Genomic DNA, 19,493 nt, shown 5'->3' with positions numbered 1-19,493 from the left:
TTTCCTTCTAACAGGCCCCTCTTCTGCAGGTCTGCTGGAGTTTGCTGGAGGTCCACACCAGACCCTGTTTGCCTGGGTATCACCAGTGAAGGCTGCCGAACAGCAAAGATTGCTGCCTGTTCTTTCCTCTGAAAGCTTCATCCCAGAGGGGCACCTGCCAGATGCCAGCAAGAGTTCTCCTGTATGAGGTGTATGTTGGCCACTACTGGGAGGCATCTCCCAGTCAGGATACATGGGTGTCTGGGACCCACTTGAGGAGGCAGCCTGTCCCTTATCAGAGCTCGAATGCTGTGCTGGGAGATCCACTGCTCTCTTAAGAGCTGTAAGGCAGGGCTGTTTAACTCTGCTGAGGCTGCACCCACAGCCACCCCTTCCCCCAGGTGTTCTGTCCCAGGGAGATGGGGGTTTTATCTATAAGTCCCTGGCTGGGGCTGCTGCCTTTTTAATCAGAGATGCCCTGCCTAGAGAGGCAGACTGGCCTCACCAGCCTTGCTGGGCTGTGGTGGGCTCCGCCCAGTTCGAACTTCCCTGAAGCTTTGTTTACACTGTGAAGGTAAAATCGCCTACTCAAGCCTCAGCAATGGCATGCACCCTTCCCCCGCCAAGCTCCAGCATCCCAGGTGGACCTCAGACTGCTGTGCTGGCAGCGAGAATTTCAAGCCATTGGATCTTAGCTTGCTGGACTCTGTGGGGGTGGGACCCAGCAAGCCAGGCACCGGAAGGAATCACCTGGTCTGCCAGTTGCAAAGACTGTGGAAAAAGTGCAGTATCTGGGCAGGAGTGCACTATTCCTTCCAGAACAGTCTCTCATGGCTTCTCTTGGCTAGGAACAGGAAGTCCTCACCCCCTGTGCTTCCTGGGTGAGGCGATGCCCCACCCTGCTTTGGCTCACTCTCCGTGGGCTGCAGCCACTGTCCAGTCAGTCCCAATGAGATGAACTGGGTACCTCAGTTGGAAATGCAGAAATCACCCTCCTTCTGCGTCGATGTCACTGGGAGCTGCAGACCGGAGCTGTTGCTATGCAGCCATCTTGCCAACAAGTTCCTAGGACTATCATGTTTTATAGAAAAAAAATGCCTTCAGACAGATTGGTTCTGTGACTGTTTATAAGTTTATATTCTAGCCCCATAGGCAAATTTTTCAAAAAAGATCCCAACTGTAACAACATTTCTCCCAAGGAGTGATTAAAAACCAAATCTGAATGGACACTACTGTCTTACTAATGGGCTGTGGAAAATGCAATAATGATGCTTGTGAAATTATTGGATTGAGGAATAAGGTATTCTTCTAGAATTTTACTAATTCATTTCCCACTTCTGATCATTTAAAGTTTACTTCTCTCTCATTGAAAAGGATTAATGATATGTTTAATAAATAAAGACTAATTTTAAAAGAGCTTTGCTGGCTCAACTTTATGTAAAAATAGTATGTAAGAAAAGGGAATAAAACAATATTTTATTAAATACCCTCTGAGACTCTTCTTTGTTAAGAAACAATTTGTAAATTGTCCTCACATTATAAACTCTTTGTCTTCTTAGTCTGACATGAGGGTGCCAAGCTTAGTGATTTGTAGCATGGAAAGGTGAGTGCTGTAGCTGGATAGTCATCGTCACATGAAGGTTGTGTTGGTTTGGAAGGCGAGCGTTTCATATTCTTGCTCCACAAGTAAGCTAATGTTCTGCCCCAGGGACAAGTATATTTCCTGAATTATGAGAAGGAGCAAGAGAACGTGTCCATCCCATGTTCTTGAGAAGTCCTGGCTCGAGCCAATAAGGCTCATCATTGTCTGCAAGAATGGAGATCAATTTCAGTCTGCTGTCACACAGACTCTGGCAGCCAGAGACCAACAGGATCCCATAACAGTAAACCTGCTGCTTTCCAGGGCAGAACCCCGAGTTGCTAACAGCCTCTCAGGCTTAAAAAAGTGAGTCCACACAGAACAATTGTATTCTCACAGTCAGCATTGTGATCTTCCTCTGGTTCTTCACATATTTAATAAACCTTTAAAACCAGAATCCTGAGAAATGTCCCATCCCTTCCCACACACACACATCAGCCTCTTCAACTACCTACCCATACACACTGAGCAGCATTTTCTTTTTTATCTTAGGAACTAACAGAATCAAAGATATGGAGTCTTAAGGTTATCTTTTGAAGCAGACCTTTACTTTATGAAGAGAATTATTAAAGTGTATTGACACTCTGTTGAGGCATATTGCTCCCGGGGTCTTGGCATTTTGTTGGTATAATTATCTGCAGCAAATACAGTATCCAAAGTTCCCAGTAAGTGTAAAATTTCTACCAATATCATTGATAATAAATGCTCTCATATAGAACTCCTCCTACAGGCATAGAAATCTTCACTAACTGAGTCATGTGTCCTAGTCCTTGGATGAAGCATAATACCATGTCATTTCATATTATATGAACTAGCATTTGTTGAGCATGTCATATGTGCTAGATACTGTGCTAGCAGATTTTACATGTTATTGTATTTAATCCTTCCAGCAGTCCTGGGATTTATGCATTACTCCAGTTTTTCCCAATGAAAAATGGAGGCCCAGAAAGCCTATACAAGTAGTTAGTAGTAACAAAAATTCAAACTCAGGTTTTCTGAACCCAACTTAAGAACTTTTTTTCACTGTGTCAAGATGCCTCTCACTTATTTGTTTAGCTCCTCAAGATCTCTAATAAACTACTAGCAATTTCAAAGTTAGGGATCATTCAAAAAAGGACCAGGCTCTCTAGAGCAAAAAAGGAATATATTTGCTTCAACAGTTTAAAACCCAGTATGCCCTCCCATTAGCAGGTGAGCTATGGAAATAAGCATGTGGATGCTAAGAAGCCTTTAATATATGTTCAAAGGAAGCTCAAATAGAGAAAAATAGCCTCAATGAACAAAAATGTTATGAAACTTTTGGGAAGAATGTGCTTCCTCTACTTCTAAGATGCAGTGCAGCAGTAGGAATTTTATTTACGTCAGTAAGTCTCACACTTTGGAAGGTATCATGATCCTTTGGGGAGCTTGTTTCTAATTTAGATACCTGCTTCTCACATCTTTGGATGTTCTGATTCAGTAGATTTGGGCAAAGACAATGGTCTCACTCCCTGCTTCCAGCATTCCCTATGCCCTTCTCAGCTTTACTTTTCTCCACAGTACCTATTACTTTCTAAGATACTAGACATACAAATTATCTAATGTGTATGTTGTCTTTGTCAGTATCCTTCCATCTGTTTTGTTCACTAGAATGGTGTCTGGCACACAGTGATGTTTGCAGGGAAGGAAGGAAGGCAGACAGGCTGATTGGCTATGTGATCTTCTCAAAGCCCTTATGGTCTAGTGTTAGAACCAGATGGCAATCCCAAGACTGTAATGTCCATTTATTTTTATTTATTTATTTTTTTTTTTTGAGACGGAGTCTCGCTCTGTCGCCCGGGCTGGAGTGCAGTGGCGCAATCTCGGCTCACTGCAAGCTCCGCCTCCCGGGTTCACGCCATTCTCCTGCCTCAGCCTCTCCGAGTAGCTGGGACTACAGGCGCCTGCCACCACGCCCGGCTAATTTTTTTTTTTTTTTTTTGTATTTTTAGTAGAGACTGGGTTTCACCGTGGTCTCGATCTCCTGACCTCGTGATCCACCCGCCTCGGCCTCCCAAAGTGCTGGGATTACAAGCGTGAGCCACCGTGCCCGGCCTTGTAATGTCCATTTATATCCATAATAAATGGTATGCCCAGCCTGGCACAGGCTATTGATGAGTCTTTTGAGGACTGGCATACATGCAACCCACTCACCTTACTCTTACCTCCTTGCCAACTTCCCTGTATTGCCTTATTACTCAGTCAAACTACACCCAGTCTCAGGAAAACAAGGAGAAATGAAGGAAACATTGTCAACGACTGAGTCAGGGGTTAATTGGTCTCTTCTCATTTAAACATGAAGGAAGGAAATATGAAAGAAGAAAATGATAGACAAGTGAAATTCTCTAGATCAATCCTGGAGATAATTGTGTAGAACATTGCTAAGTATTTACCTAGTTACAAGTGCTAATCACTTTCATGTAAAAAGCCTTAATAAACTCTACACAGCACATTATTTTGAATCCACTAAAATCTAAATCTGAACTGTGTTAGATCTCTTCTTTCTAAAAAGTTTGATATACAGAGCTGTATTACATTTAAAGAACATTGTGAGAAATTCAGAAATACTGAGACATTGATGAGCTGCCATCAGGCTAATTAAAGAGAGCCTGAAAAAAAAAGCAAAATAGGACTAAATTGGGAAGTCTTAGGATATATTTTAAGCTGTGTTATTTAACCATCTCCTGTTTGAAAGAAATCTAGTAATAAGAATGAAAATTCTGTAATGGATTTTTTGTGTGTTTTTTGGTAGGCATCTTGTTTTTATTGAACAGATGGGCTCTATCGATTTTGATCATAAAATAAATTTCTAAAAGGGAAAGACTATTTTCCCTCACTGACCTCTATTATAAATCGGGGAAGTATTCCCAGAGAAAAATAATAGTACGATGGTAAGTGAGAAAAGCATCTCCTTTCAAAAAAATATAACTCAAGAAGGGCCTACAACTACCTTTCTCCTAGATCATAATGTTACAGCCTGAGAGGTAGGGTTTTCTAATGTATTTCCACCATATATCACACAAGTAAAATTTAATTTGGAGCAATAGGTTCTATTCTCTGGATGAGGTAATCCTACCATTGATTTATTCAGTAAATATTTTTATAATGTCTAATAACACCGTGTACTTGAGGAAATTAAATAAATTAGGTTCCTGACAGTCTCTACATAGCAAACACACAGTGGAATGTCAAGTAAACAATATTTATTAAATTATACAACATAAATTCAGTATTATTCCAAGACTGTAGGGTTGGTGGAAGAAGTACGGAGAAATAAAAGAAGATTGAGTTCTTAGATTATGAAATTAACAAACTTGAATACCATGCAGTATTTTTTAGAGGCACGATGTGCAGATTGAAGAATCCCATCAAGTGTTTAGCAAAATGAATGAAAAGTAAAGAGCATAATATAAAATAAAAGGTCAAATTTAATTGTCCATATATATTATATTAATAAATAAGTGGTATAGAAATCACCTATTATAACACAAAGACTCTCAGAGTGGACATAGAGTAAAACATAAGAAAATGTAGCATGAGTCATTTACAACAAAGTGACTTATAAAGCCCTTTAGAAATTTTAAAATATGGTTCCTGAAATTAAAAAATAATAATAATACCATGGTTGGAAGATACAGTCATGGTACTCTTCCATGATAAAACTAAAGGAAAATGAAAACGCTCAATAAATGTCCAGCTCACTGAATTAAAACACACACACATACACACACACACACACACACACAAACGACAGAAGGTGAAATTCAAAGGTACCAGACAACAGATATTCTAATAACAACATGGGCTGCTAAAATACAAAGAAGTGCTTTCAAAATTCCAGGAGAAAATAATTTTAATTTCAATTTCTGGAATCAAATGTGGTATAATGAAGTATTTTGATGTCTCATAAAATCTATCTCCTATATACCCTTTCTTAGAAAACTACTGGTAGATGTAATACAGTAAAGCAATGGCTTAAACTAAGAAAGAGGAAGACATGTTTTCCAAACATAATAGCTCCAACCACAAAGCCTAAATATGTCCTAGGATGACACCAGTGCAGCAAGGCTAGAGAGAAACCAGCACAAATTGGAGAAGGTGGAAGGTTTCAGGAAGGAGGACTTCAGGAATTGTTAAAATAGATGATATGATAAAACATTCCGATATAATTAAAGATATATGGAAAACAATAAGAGAATCAACAACAGTGATAATGGCTAATGTATATTGAACTCATTGTTAAAATAGATGATATGATTAAACATTCCAATGTAATTAAGGATGTATGGAAAACAATAAGAGAAACAACAACAGTGATAGTGGCTAGCATACATTGGTAGAGAGAATTATGCAACTAAAAACATTATACAATGAATCAATTATTAAATTTAGGGAAAAAATGCTTTATAAAACGGAAAAATGATTTGGCATACACTAGTTGCACCTACCATTACCAAAACACATATAGTAATAATAAGATGAGCAATGATAGATTTAACTAAAAATACTGAGGTCACTGACTTTAGGAAGATGGTATGAAGAAAAGAATGGAATTTGAAAGGGCAATGTTTTCATTTATTGTAATAGGAAATTAATATATAACGTCCAGAATTGGTAATTCGAATAAAAGCAATGTAAGAATATTGTTTCTAAATGTTAAAACAACTGCCAGAAGAGACAGTTAAGAGTTAAAGGGATTGCTACTCACAGTATGGCTGTGTATCAGACTGGGTTTTTGTAAAAATTATAAAACCTCCAGAGATAATGTACTTTTTAAAATTATTAAATGTACTTGGTTTATTTAAAATGTTTAGTAAAGTAAAAGGTATGCATTACAAAATAAATAAAGAACTAAGTGGTACTTTTGAAGATCTCCATTACTTAAAACACTTACTCCAGCTGTTTTTACTCTATGACATATACTGAAATGTGTTTGCTAATTCCCAAGGTATAAATAGTCCCTTTACAGTTTATTTCAAGCTACTAACATGACATCACAGAATGTGGAGTTGAAAAGAGATGCGAAGTAACACACCATTATTGCAGTAACTTCATCATACAGATACAGTAAATGTGAATAACCTTAAGAGCACAGATAATACCAAAATATAGTAAAATTATTAGGAAATGATGAGTTTTGTGTATCTATTAACTTTATTTGTAATATAATTTATTTAAGTTTATAAAATTTAGTTTTTTAATGGCTGTATGGAAAGCATGTAAAGTTTTCAGAAATTTAACAATCGTCCCTCACAAGCCTATATGAGCCAGCTTCAGCTTATAGCTAATATTAAGATTCCCACCATATTCCTGTGGAGTGGGATGGGATATTAGCTGGATGGATGGATGGATGGATGGATAGATGGATGGGTGGATGATTAGTCAAAATGTAACTAACAGAAATGATTAACCACCCAATAGGCAATTATCAGGGCTGAGTTTCCTCTTCTGTAATTAATACCTTCAAATTCAAAGACAGCGTACCCATAATGACAGTCACTCTGTGTGGTGGCTTTAGTCAAGCGTTGTTCATTGTTTTTTTTATAAAAAGCACAATTGGTTATTTTCTGACACTTTTGGCCACATTTACGTAAAGTAAAATTTGAATGTTTTATCAACAAATCTAAAGAAATTATCAGTAATTATCAGTTGCCATAAATCTGGGCCTAGAGTGAATATTTACCTGAATTACCTGATGAAACTGTGTTAGAATTGAGTTCTTCAAGTAAATTACAAGCACTTGTGGGCAGATTTTGTGTCTGGTTTGTTTTTCAAACTTCCTTAGCACCAATACAATGTTTAAAACTAGGTTGGAATACACCACTCAATATTACAGTTATTTATGTGTTTTTCTCTTCTAATAACTGTGGGTTCTCCTTGAAGGCGAAATTTTCATCTTGTCAAATCTATACACCAATGCCTAGTTTATATTAACCTCTCACTAAATATTAGTTCAGTTAGACTGAAGAGTGTTCAATACGTATATATTGAATTAAATTAGACTAGATCAGAATTTAATTTGATGTCATGTTAGCATAATCCTAAAAAAGCTATCAAACAGGCTCAGTTTTGTGTCATTAGGCAGTATAATGTATACAAGGGTGGATTCAAATTCCAGCTCCATTTCTTATGAGCTTCCAGACCTTCAACAAGTATGTAATCTCTATAAACTTCCTTTTCCCCATGCAAACAAGTAGATAATAATATGGTCGTTATGATTAAATCCATATCAAGTACTTAGCATAATACCTGGCACATAGTAAGCTCTTAACAAATGTTTGCTGTTATATTGCTATGCTTTATGCTCTAGATAAATCTGAAATGTGCTTATAATATATGATTTGCCTGAAGGGTGACCTAGGTCTTTAAAACAGTGACACATTTGCAATTGACCATCACAGGGCTTCTCACAAAATTGAACTTTACAATGCCATCGGATTGTCATAGTTTCCCTTCTAGAAAGGGAACCTATGATTCATCAAGCTAAATCAAGACTAAGTATCAAGTGACTATTGCCTTTTGATTTGTTTTCTTGCCTTAGGTTTGCCTTGATGATCTGGCACGTTAATAGAAGCCGTGTATTGGTCTCTGTGTTATCTTATTGGATTTCCTGCCGACCATGAAGATTGACGGGTTTTATTAGCCCTCACAAGAAAACTGATTCTCAAAGTCAAAAATCTCAAGCATAGAGTACAGGATATAGACCCATCGATCCCCACTACAAAAAGCCTTTCCTAGTACAGAGTACTGCCTCTCAAAGATTGCATTTCTCATCTCACTTTTCTTACCAAGATTTCTCCCTTGAAAAATCCAAGGAAATCAATTTTGTGTGTTTATTCCTGATCCTCAGTTGTTAACATAAAGTTGTATACTGAGGCAAATTTAAAACATAGCTGAAAATCCTTTAACATTGATATGGTTTGGCTCCGTGTCCCCAAACAAATCTCACCTCGAATTGTAATTCCCATAATCCCACATGTCAAGGGCAGGACCAGGTGGAGGTAATTGGATCATGGGGGTGGTTTCTCCCATGCTGTTCTTGTGACAGTGAGTGAGTTCTCACAAGATCTGATGGCTTTATGGGCATCTGGCATTTCCCCTGCTTGCACTCACTGACTCTGTCCTGCCACTCTGTGAAGAAGGCGCCTTGCTTCCCCTTCACCTTCTGCTTTGATTGAAAGTTTCCTGAGGCCTCCCCAGCCGTGCTGAACTGTGAGTCAATTATACCTTTTTCCTTTATAAGTTACTCAGCCCCACCTACCACCTTTTAGATAAGGCTGTGGGACATAAAGACTCTCTTCAAAGGGCTTGGATGTGGCTTCCAGGGTTCATGGTTCTCTCCTCCAGTTCTGTCTTTCATGGTGAGCCATGTATAGAGAGCGCACAACCAGAGGCCCTGTGGGCCAATGCAAAGCTGTTTACCAGAGGTTCAGTGGTAGACTGAGCCTGGACATATCCACAGAGGTACCCAAAATGTGTACACACAAGGCCTGTCATGGTGTGAGACCACGTTGGGGGACCAGCTCTCCCCATGCCCTTATATTCTGGTACTGGACTTTGAGGGCCCAAGAATTCTAGCTCCAAACTTGAATTTCATTAGGAAGCTACATGTGTCAAAGTGGGAGAACAAAGCATACTTAACAGTTTGTTAACATGATTTATAACTTTTAAATATTTAAACATGTACTATATAGGTTTTTATTATTATTCTTGCCCTAGGCTTTAAGAATGTTAAGTTCTTTAGATGTAAGTTTATTAGATATAAGAATGCTGGGCCGGGCGCGGTGGCTCACGCTTGTAATCCCAGCACTTTGGGAGGCCGAGGCGGGCGGATCACGAGATCAGGAGATCGAGACCACGGTGAAACCCCATCTCTACTAAAAATACAAAAAATTAGCCGGGTGTGGTGGCAGGCGCCTGTAGTCCCAGCTACTCGGAGAGGCTGAGGCAGGAGAATGGCGTGAACCCGGGAGGCGGAGCTTGCAGTGAGCCGAGATTGCGCCACTGCACTCCAGCCTGGGCGACAGAGCAAGACTCCGTCTCAAAAACAAAACAAAACAAAACAAAAAGAACGCAAGCACAGATACTCAGAAACTTAAATATAAATCTCAAACTAGTCCTTACTTTGAAAATATAATGATATATTCCATTTAACATCATATTTAGCGTGGATCCATTATGGCATCATGACGTCTTTGCTGATTCAGTTACAATTGAACAAAGTATTGGGCCTGACATCAACACTGTTTCTCAAAATGCTAAAGATATAAAAGTGTGGGATAGATATGTCTTATGCTTATTTTGTAACATAACTATTCATTGCATATATCCAAACATCACTACATACCCCAAAAGATTTAGTCTTATTTACAATTATTTAGTTGTTTACCTAATATATGCTACGTAATGCACACACACAGGTACACACATACACACATGTGCACACATACATATTTCAAATACAAATATAAGAAGCAGCCAGGATGAATCCAGAGGACATTACGTTAAGTAAAATAAGCTAAGAACTGAAAGTTAAATAGTTCATGTTCTCACTGTATGTGGAAGCTAAAAAATAGAAGATCTCATGGAAAGAAAAAGTAGAACAGAGGATACTAGAGGCTGGAGAGGTGGGTGAGAGAGGGATAAAGAGAGATTTGTTAAAAAATACAAAATTACAGCTAGACAGGAGAAATAAGTTCTAGTGTTCTATAGCACTGTGAGATGACTATAGTTGACAATAATATACAGTTTCAAATTGCTAGAAGGAGTATATTGAATGTTCTCATCACGAAGAAATGATAAATGTTTGACATGATGCATATGCTAATTAATCTCTTAGCTATTCATTGTATGTATCCAAACATCACTAAATCCCATAAATATGTACAATTATTATATGTCAATTTAAAAAATAAAATAATAATTAAGAAAAAATTGCAAAAGATTAAATAACCGTGACAGTAGATTTGTGCTCTCAAATATTAAAACATTCTATAAATTTACACAGAATGGGGTAGATATATAAAAATTAAAAATAATTGAAATGGAATCTGGGTGATAGATTGACAATACTACTCTTAATATTAAGAATAATATAGCTGAACCAAAGTTTAACATGTTCAAACTTTTACATATATGTATCTTCTCTAAATGATTTGAACATGCTTATGGATAATTAAGGTTGTAATGTTTTGGACATAAACGCCTGTATACTTATAAGAGAATATATCAGCAATTATAATTAAAATGATCTTACATATTATTTGTCATATCAGGATTTATACTATTTTTATTATGCTGAAGGTATATGGTGAATTTTTTTTTTTTTTTTTGAGACGGAGTCTTGCTTTGTCGCCAGGCTGGGATGCAGTGGTGCAATCTCGGCTCACTGCAACCTCTGCCTCTCAGGTTCAAGCAATTTTCCTGCTTCAGCCTCCCTAGTAGCTGGGATTACAGGCGCATGCCACCATGCCCGGCTAATTTTTTTGTATTATTTTTAGTAGAGACGGGGTTTCACCATGTTGGCCAGCATGGTCTTGATCTCTTGACCTCGTGATCCGCCCACCTTGGCCACCCAAAGTGCTGGGATTACAGGCGTGAGCCACTGCACCCGGCTGGTATATGGTGAATTTTAAGAAATGATTGATGGATGTTTAGGTTTGGGGAAGCAAAGGTTAGAGAAAGAGCTTAAGGGTGTCTCTGATATCTTCCTTTCTCTCTGGATATGGGCTCCATAACTGCTACAGTCAAATATAATCTGGAATACCCAAGGTCCTTTCTTCACAATTTTCCACAAGGGACTGAGAATCATAATGAGACACGTTAATGAAGCGCAGTTATCACCTGATCATACTGTCATTAACACTTATTATCACATGATTAGATTGTACATTAGCCATTTCTCAGAGCCAATTTAAAAGAAAAAATATGAGGACATATATGAGAACAAACACTATAAGGAGTACCTGACTAATGACAGAGTTTCCAAGTGAACGAGACATTTTATCACCTGGCATATTAACAGTGTGAAAGGCCAGGGATCATACTACCCTCTCCCCTTCTTTTCCCTGCCCTTTAGATATTAGTTACTTGTTAGATCTTCTACCTTCTCTAACTGGAGCGATTATCTTAGCAATGACAGTTTTAGTGATGGGAGGAAATCATAATAGCTGTGGGTAACTGTCAGAATCAACACAGCTCTGAACGTTATAGGTCATGATGTCTCTGTAGCTTGTAGGTAGAGCTGCTTTTCGAAATAGATATCTGTGTATCCCTTAGCATCTCCGTTTTTCCTATTTTTTTTTTGAGACGGAGTCTTGCTCTGTCGCCCAGGCTGGAGTGCAGTGGCGCAATCTCGGCTCACTGCAAGCTCCGCCTCCCGGGTTCACGCCATTCTCCTGCCTCAGCCTCTCCGAGTAGCTGGGACTACAGGCGCCCGCCACCACGCCCGGCTAATTTTTTTTGTATTTTTAGTAGAGACGGGTTTCACCGTGGTCTCGATCTCCTGACCTCATGATCCGCCCGCCTCGGACTCCCAAAGTGCTGGGATTACGAGCGTGAGCCACCGCGCCCGGCCCGTTTTTCCTATTTTTTCTTGTACGTTTACAAAGGTCAGATGCCAGCATGATCTAGAATAAGAGCTTTTGTGGCTGACTTTGAAAGGTTACTTCAGAGAAAAAATCTCATGAAGCAGCAATACCCTAAAGTGCTGTGGGGAATGTGGCTAAATCCTTATTACATCCTAATAGAGCTTATAAACCATTATACATATAGAGCATTGGATTCCAGAATGTGTCTGAGGGATTTAGACTCTAGTTACTAAAAGGAAATGGGCTGGGCACAGTGGCTCAGGCCTATAATCCCAGCACTTTGGGAGGCCGAGGCAGGCGGACCACGAAGTCATGAGTTTCAGACCAGCCTGACCAACATGGTGAAACCCCGTCTCTACCAAAAATACAAAAATTAGCCAGGTGTGGTGGTGCGCACCTGTAATCCCAGCTACTCAGCAGGCTGAGGCAGAAGAATCGCTTGGACTCGGGAGGTGGAGGTTGCAGTGAGCCAAGATCGCACCACTGCACTCCAGCCTGGGCAACAGAGTGAGACTCCATCTCAAAAAAAAAATAGAAGGAAATGAAGAGACATCTCAAGGTTAGAGCTACACTGATGAGGGATGAGGTCATGTTCATGGGACAGCAAAGCAATGTGAAAATCAATTCTACCATCACAGCAAAACCTAAAGCACCTGTTTAATGATTTATTACAATAATAATTAAAATGCAGCATAATTATGATACAGAAGGAAACGCCAGGGGCTTATTTTCTCTATTGACTACAATATCATAATGTGTTGGGCCTTCCAAAATCTGGAAACTTTTTATTGGCTATTTGATTCATGAAAGCAGAAATACCCTAGCATGTGTTTCCAGTAATTAAGGTAATCTTTATAATATATATTTTTTCTTTAATACAGCTATCTAAATGAGTGAGTGTTTGGCAACTAATGTAAGTATCTGTATGAACCAATTCCAGATATTTTCGCGGTGAATAACGCGAATGTTGATATCATGTTTGACGATGATAATTATAATTGAAGAAATATGAGTCTTCCTCATTTGAATGTAACCTAATAACACCATATCATCATTTAGAAAATATTTATTTCTTAGTATAGCATGAACTGGTTCTAATTCTGAGGCATGCTCACACCTTAGACTACTAACACTAGAGAGTTATTAAAATTGAGGACTGACTTTCTATTTTGTTAGAGTCAATTAGCATTTTTTTAAACTAAATTCTCCTCTGCAAGACATTTCTGAGGTCTCCTCTCAAACTATTTGCACAAGGATTTTTGCGCAACCAAGTTTGATTTGCTTTGATTTGGACAGACAGTTCTCCAGCATTTTAAACAAATTCGGGTACGTTGATTCCTCAAATATTACCTCGTTGAGGCTGAGTTCAGGAACAACATAATCCCAGTAGTCAAAATCTGTAGGAAATGGAGTTTTCTTTTTAGATAAAAGAAAAAATAATTTTAAAATAGAAAAAAACACACCAAGATATCAACATTAGTTACTTCTCTCTACCACGCCTGCCTGTTCCTAGGATTTGTTTCAGTCAGCTGACCTCAATTTGCTGCTAACTAGCTAAGTAATAGAGCGAATCATTTAGCATCTCATGCCTGAAAGTTCAGTATGAAATAAAGGTTTAGATAAATAGAGTGGATAGGACATAACCATTTTACTTTAAATTTATATGTGTACACAAAACACGCACACAATTATAAGGACCATGCATCAAAAATCTACTTGTGATTATCCCAGATTACTGGTGATTTTTTTTCTTTCTTGACTACTTGCTTCTGGGGGTTTTCTAATTTTGTTTTACAGAAAACATGCATTACTTCTGGAATAAGAATCATTATAACTTCTTTTTTGGACTAAGAGGCTGTTACTTTTTAACTGTAGGAATACATGTATTGTAAAATAAAAAATTTTTGCTATTGTTCTTAAATGAGTCCATGAGCTTGAAGAGTTATATTAAAGATCTATCAAATTCGTGTCTTTTTTAAAAAAGTCTTTACTGGAGTGACCTGTAGATCTCAATTTTAGCTTTAAGTTCTTTGATTGAAAATTGTGCACAGAAGATCGTTGAGGTTCATGAGGATATTTATAACTGGCTGAGATGATTTTCTCAGCCAAGCAAAACAAAAGAATCCTAGGGAAATAAAATTAGATTGGCCCAAAGGAAAAGCTCTGCATTTGGTGACCTGCCCCTCAGATTAACCCTAACACTTGGCAGGATGCCACCCCACACACAGTCACACGCCCTGCAGCTCCCTAAGCCTGTTCCACCTCATCACCTATTGTGCTTTCCTCTCCACTTCATGTATTTGCTTAGGTCACTTTTTTTTTTTTTTTGAAGACGGAGTCTCGCTCTTGTCACCCAGGCGAGGGTGCAGTGGCACAGTCTCCGCTCACTGCAACCCTGCAACCTCCACCTCCCAGGTTCAAGCGATTCTTCTGCCTCAGCCTCCTGAGTAGCTGGGATTACAGGCACCTGCCACCACGCCTGGCTAATTTTTGTATTTTTAGTAGAGATGGGGTTTCACCACGTTGGGCAGGGTGGTCTTGAACTCTCAAACTCAAGTGTTCCACCCACCTCGGCACTTAGGTCATTTTTAAACATGTTAAAACTAAATGAAAGAAATGCATTCCAAAGAATAAGGATTCCATGTTCAATGTGTATTGAAGATAGGGACTTTTAGAGTTCTGGCCTATAAATCAGGTGATCAACCACATCACCTGGAGAGGAGAAAAACACGAAATGCTTGGGCAATTTATCTATGCTCTTATAGTCTTGAGTGGCAGAGCAGTGTGTTCACTTAGAAACCGCCGTTTAAAATAGCCAGTGACTGCCGGGCTTGGTGGCTCACACCTGTAATCCCAGCACTTTGGGAGGTCGAGGCAGGCGGATCATGAGGTCAACAGTTCAAGACCAGCCTGGCCAAGATGGTGAAACCCCATCTCTACTAAAAATACAAAAATCAGCTGGGCGCAGTGGTGGCACCTGGAATCCCAGCTACTCAGGAGGCTGAGGCAGGAGAATCACTTGAACCCAGGAGGTGGAGGTTGCAGTGAGCCGAGATTGCACCACTGCACTCCAGCCTGGCGACAGAGTAAGATTCCATCTCAAAATAAAATAAAATAAAATAGCCAGTGACAGCAAGTCCAGCACTGCTGCTGTTCAACAGTTTTCTTCTCACACTAAAAATGAATAATGGGTGTATCCACGACTGAAATCCTACTCAGTAATAAACATGAACACACTGATTTAAGCAATAACATAAAAGGAGCTCAAAAACATTAGGCTGCTGAAAAAGGAATTAAAAGAAATTAAAGAATGTGTAAGCAAAAACTCAGCTGTATGTAAGAAAACCCAGTTCCCCTTGAGGAAAAAAAAAAAAAAAAAAAAAAAAAAAAAAAAAAAAAAAAAAAAAAAAAAACCGTTCCCCTTGAGGAAGAAAAAGAGATGGAGTCCTTTAAAAATTAACTGCCTGTTTTTCTGTCTGTCGCTAGTGAGCCTTATCTCTCCCTTTCCCAGGCATTGTGAAGACCCTGTTTCTCTAGCTGTGCAGCTGCAAGGTCACTAGGCAGATAAACTCAAGTCGTAAAACATGTTTTTCCTTGAAAAGTAAGAAATAACGTAATGCACGACTCAGCTGAAGAACTGTCTTTGTTTCTTGCTTCTGTAATATGCTTCCCGCTGCACGATCTCCCCCCACCTCACGAAATGCTTAAAAGGTAACCTGACTCTGTTTGGGGCTCAGTCTTTTATATGTTAATCTGAGTGGGCGGGTGCACCTAAATAATAATAATAATAAATCCTCCTCAACCCCTCGGTCTCTCTGATTCCTAAATTATCCCGCTGCATTTCGAGAAAGAAATCAGCTACAAAAGACTACCTACTGTATGATTGCAGTTACCGAAAGGCGACACGAACTTGGAGTGGTAAAAAATCAGATGAGCAGCTCCCTGGAGTAGGGGAAGACTGAGGAACAGACGCACGTGGGTGCGTGGGAATTCAGGGGAAGGGGTGATGTTGATTCCAGGAACAAATACATTTGCTAAAATACACAGAACTGTGTTCCTCATAATCAGGTAAGATAAGGAACTTCATCCCACAGAGCCTATTGGCACCAGACTAGAGAGATAGCCCTCGGGTATTGTACTTTTGCTACTTTTGTTTCTATCACGGACAGAAGATGTTAGGAAATTTGGAAAGGAGTGTCCTCAGATGGATTTTGTGACACCCCTTACATGGAGGAAGGGAGGAGGTCGCAGGCCCGCCAACCCCATAGACCGAGGGCACAGACTTTTGTGGGGAGAGGGCGGGCAGCGGGGACACTCACCGCTTAGCAGCTCCCTGGGTGACAGCCACGGTCCAGCAAATCTGAAACGCTGGCCAGGTCCATACAGCGCCAACTGCCAGTTGGAACTACGGTCAACGGCTCTGTGTCCCTTGCAGGGCGAAATGGCCTTTCCTGGGCTCTGGAAAAAGGAGGCCAGAAGGGACGGATTTGTAAAGCAGGGTCGTGCAGAGGCTCCTAAAATGCCAGCGTCGGGAGCGAAGGAGCAGAGGATCTCTTTTTCCAAAGGGGAGGCAACGGCCTCTGCAGCGCAAGTTGACAAACCCTGGGAGCGGCGCCTCCAGCTGCAGCCACAACCTGAAACTCCCTCCACAGGTCGCAAACTGGGAAGCCACTGGCCCCGCGGAGCTGCCCCGGCCACGCTGCCCCCGCCGAGGCCGCAGCTTCGCTCACCTGCCGGGAGACCGCGGGGCCGAGCGCCCGCTGCCAGGACACACGGGCAGGTCCCTCAGGATCCCCTCTCCTGGGGCTCGGGGACCTGCAGACCTCGCAGCCCGCGGCCCCTGCTCACTCTGCCCACCAGCGCCGGCTCTACGTTGCGGCAGGTTTCCCTGGGGGCAGCGAGCACTTTCCAGGTCCAGCTCCCTCTCCTCGCCGTGCGCCGCCCTCCCCTCCCCTCCCCTCTCCTCTGGAGTCGGGACCCTTTCAACCCCGACACTTCCAGCGGTCCCCAGGCTGCCCTGGGTGTTGAGGATGAGCCTGCGATAGGGCAGACACCTGCTGTTTCCAGGGTAGGCCCCGATCACTGTGACCGATTCCGGGGCCGACTGGCCTAAGCCTGACCCTGATGCTCCAGTGCCACCCGACCCTCCCCGAGCGCGCGCTTGCACACCCAGGCTGCCCCCTGCAGGCAGCGGAAAGCTTCCAGCGATGTGTGTGTGTTTCCATAACCCAAGGCTCTGCTGTGTCATCCTGAACACGTGGCTTCAATCTGTTGCAGCGTTCACTGCGCATCATTGATGCACTTATTCCAGCCTCTAACCTGGTCAACTCTACTCCGCCTCCCAGGGTTTCTGGGTCCTCCTCTCCTGTACGCCAGGTCAGGTCTAGCTTTCCTTCCTGCATCGAAGGCCCCCCAGCGTTTATTCACCCCTTGCACTCCCTTGCTCCCCGCATCCTTCCTGCCCTTTCATGTGTGACTAAAGCGTTTTCTCCGCAGGAAGGGCGAGTCTGGCGCTCTTCTCATTAGACCTTGCCCCAGAGTGTGGGGAGCTTGAATTGAGCGGGAGTTGGCCTAGAAGCGAAGCAAAACCATGAGTGGGATCTTAGTACTTCTTCCATCCGTGCATCATTGGGAGCCATTGTCATTCCTGGAGGCAGAAGTTTCTAACGAGCCCCGTGGGGAGGATCTTGGATTTGGGATGTTTTGAAGAGGTTTCAGAGAAGGAAGATAAAAAGCGTTGTATTCTGCTGGAGGGAATCCCTGTGAGGACTCCCGCGTGGTCCTGCGCAGGAACACTCGGAGGGGCAGAGGAGTTCTGGAAAGAGGCAACGTGCCCGCACAACACATGAGCAAGAAGTCGAATCTTATTTTTTCTTCCAAAGTGACTAAACTACGGTTTTCCTGCTGCGGTTTGCCAATAGGACACGGGTCTGTTCAGAGTGGGAATTCCCAGTGAGCTTGGGGTGGGTTAGTGATGCCTGGAGGGGAGGTTGTGCCTAGCGTAGAGATTCTAGTGCTGGCTCCCAGGTCCTCTAGGATCACCTGTAGAAAGATCTGCAGGTTACAGTCTTGAAAGGCAGTTTCAGCTGTCCTGGCATAAAACTCTTATTAAAGAAACAACAACAGAGGGATATGAAAGGTTTGAGAAGCAGACAGTGGGAGGACATTTGCAGGCAGAGCAAGAGAAGTTAAAGCCAGCTTGACAGTCCATTTTTAACTCAGTTCAGGTAGCTGCACTGCCTGAAGGTCAGGTGAGCCAAGGAAGGAGATGCTGAGAGGCTGGTCTTTGAAGGCCGATTTCCACTTCTACTTCAATAAACAGAAATGGAAAATAAACAAGCCCATTTAAGCCAATTAAACAGCGGTGTCAGTGGCTAGTGTGTTCAGGACCAATGCATGGGCCTCTGGTCAGGTGTCAGATGCCAGCTGCCTGACAGTCAGTCCCTGGGCAGGCAGCAGAGCCTCTTGCCCTTGTCTGGGCAGCATTACTAATGAGGCTGCCTCTTCCCTGCCTCCGGGGAGAATTATTAGAATTAACATAATGAGTGATCTGAACCAATACTAGTGAAATACAAAAATTACTCATTTCCATTTCCTTAGGGTATTTAGGCCTAACTCATAAACTAAATGCTCCCATAGGGCCAGAAAGATTATTGGAACTTAAAGAAAGTAGTAGTTATTCTTGGCTCACCTGACTAGCTGAAATCTTGCAAAGCTCTTTGGGATTTGACTGCAGAAAACAATTTACCTACGTACAAAAGCCTTCAAATAATATCTTTTTGGCTGAATGGGCCTTACTATCAGGGCTTATAGGGTTTGAGGAATGATTGAGGCAAAACATACACCTGGAATAATTAAAAGTGTCCGTTTTTATCTACTTAAAAGCCTAGAAACCCCATTCTATCCCCAGTCTGCCTCTTCACAGGGTTAAACAGAACTGACTACTTTTTTTTAAACTGAAGCCTGGAGAAGAATTAGGAAAAACTAAGTGCCATAATAGTCTGAGTGTGAGGTGACACAGTCTATCAGCTATTTTGAAAATGCTGTGGATACATTGAATCATTTATCACTGAAAGTTCCTCACATTGGGGCACTTCAGGTGTTTAGTAAGTGCAGTGATAAGTTTATTTTATTGCTCTTTCATTATATCCTCTCACTAATACTGTATAAACAGTTTGTGGGGGTGCTTACTGGAAATAGTTGTGACGAATAGAAAATCTAGTCAGTTCAACAGTTTGATTTCCTTTCATACACCAGTGCATTATATT

Source organism: Nomascus leucogenys, unplaced genomic scaffold (assembly GCF_006542625.1).
Source record: "Nomascus leucogenys isolate Asia unplaced genomic scaffold, Asia_NLE_v1 000305F_2174602_qpdss2106882sc, whole genome shotgun sequence".
Taxonomy (NCBI): domain Eukaryota; kingdom Metazoa; phylum Chordata; class Mammalia; order Primates; family Hylobatidae; genus Nomascus; species Nomascus leucogenys.
Note: the sequence above shows the minus strand (reverse complement) of the source record.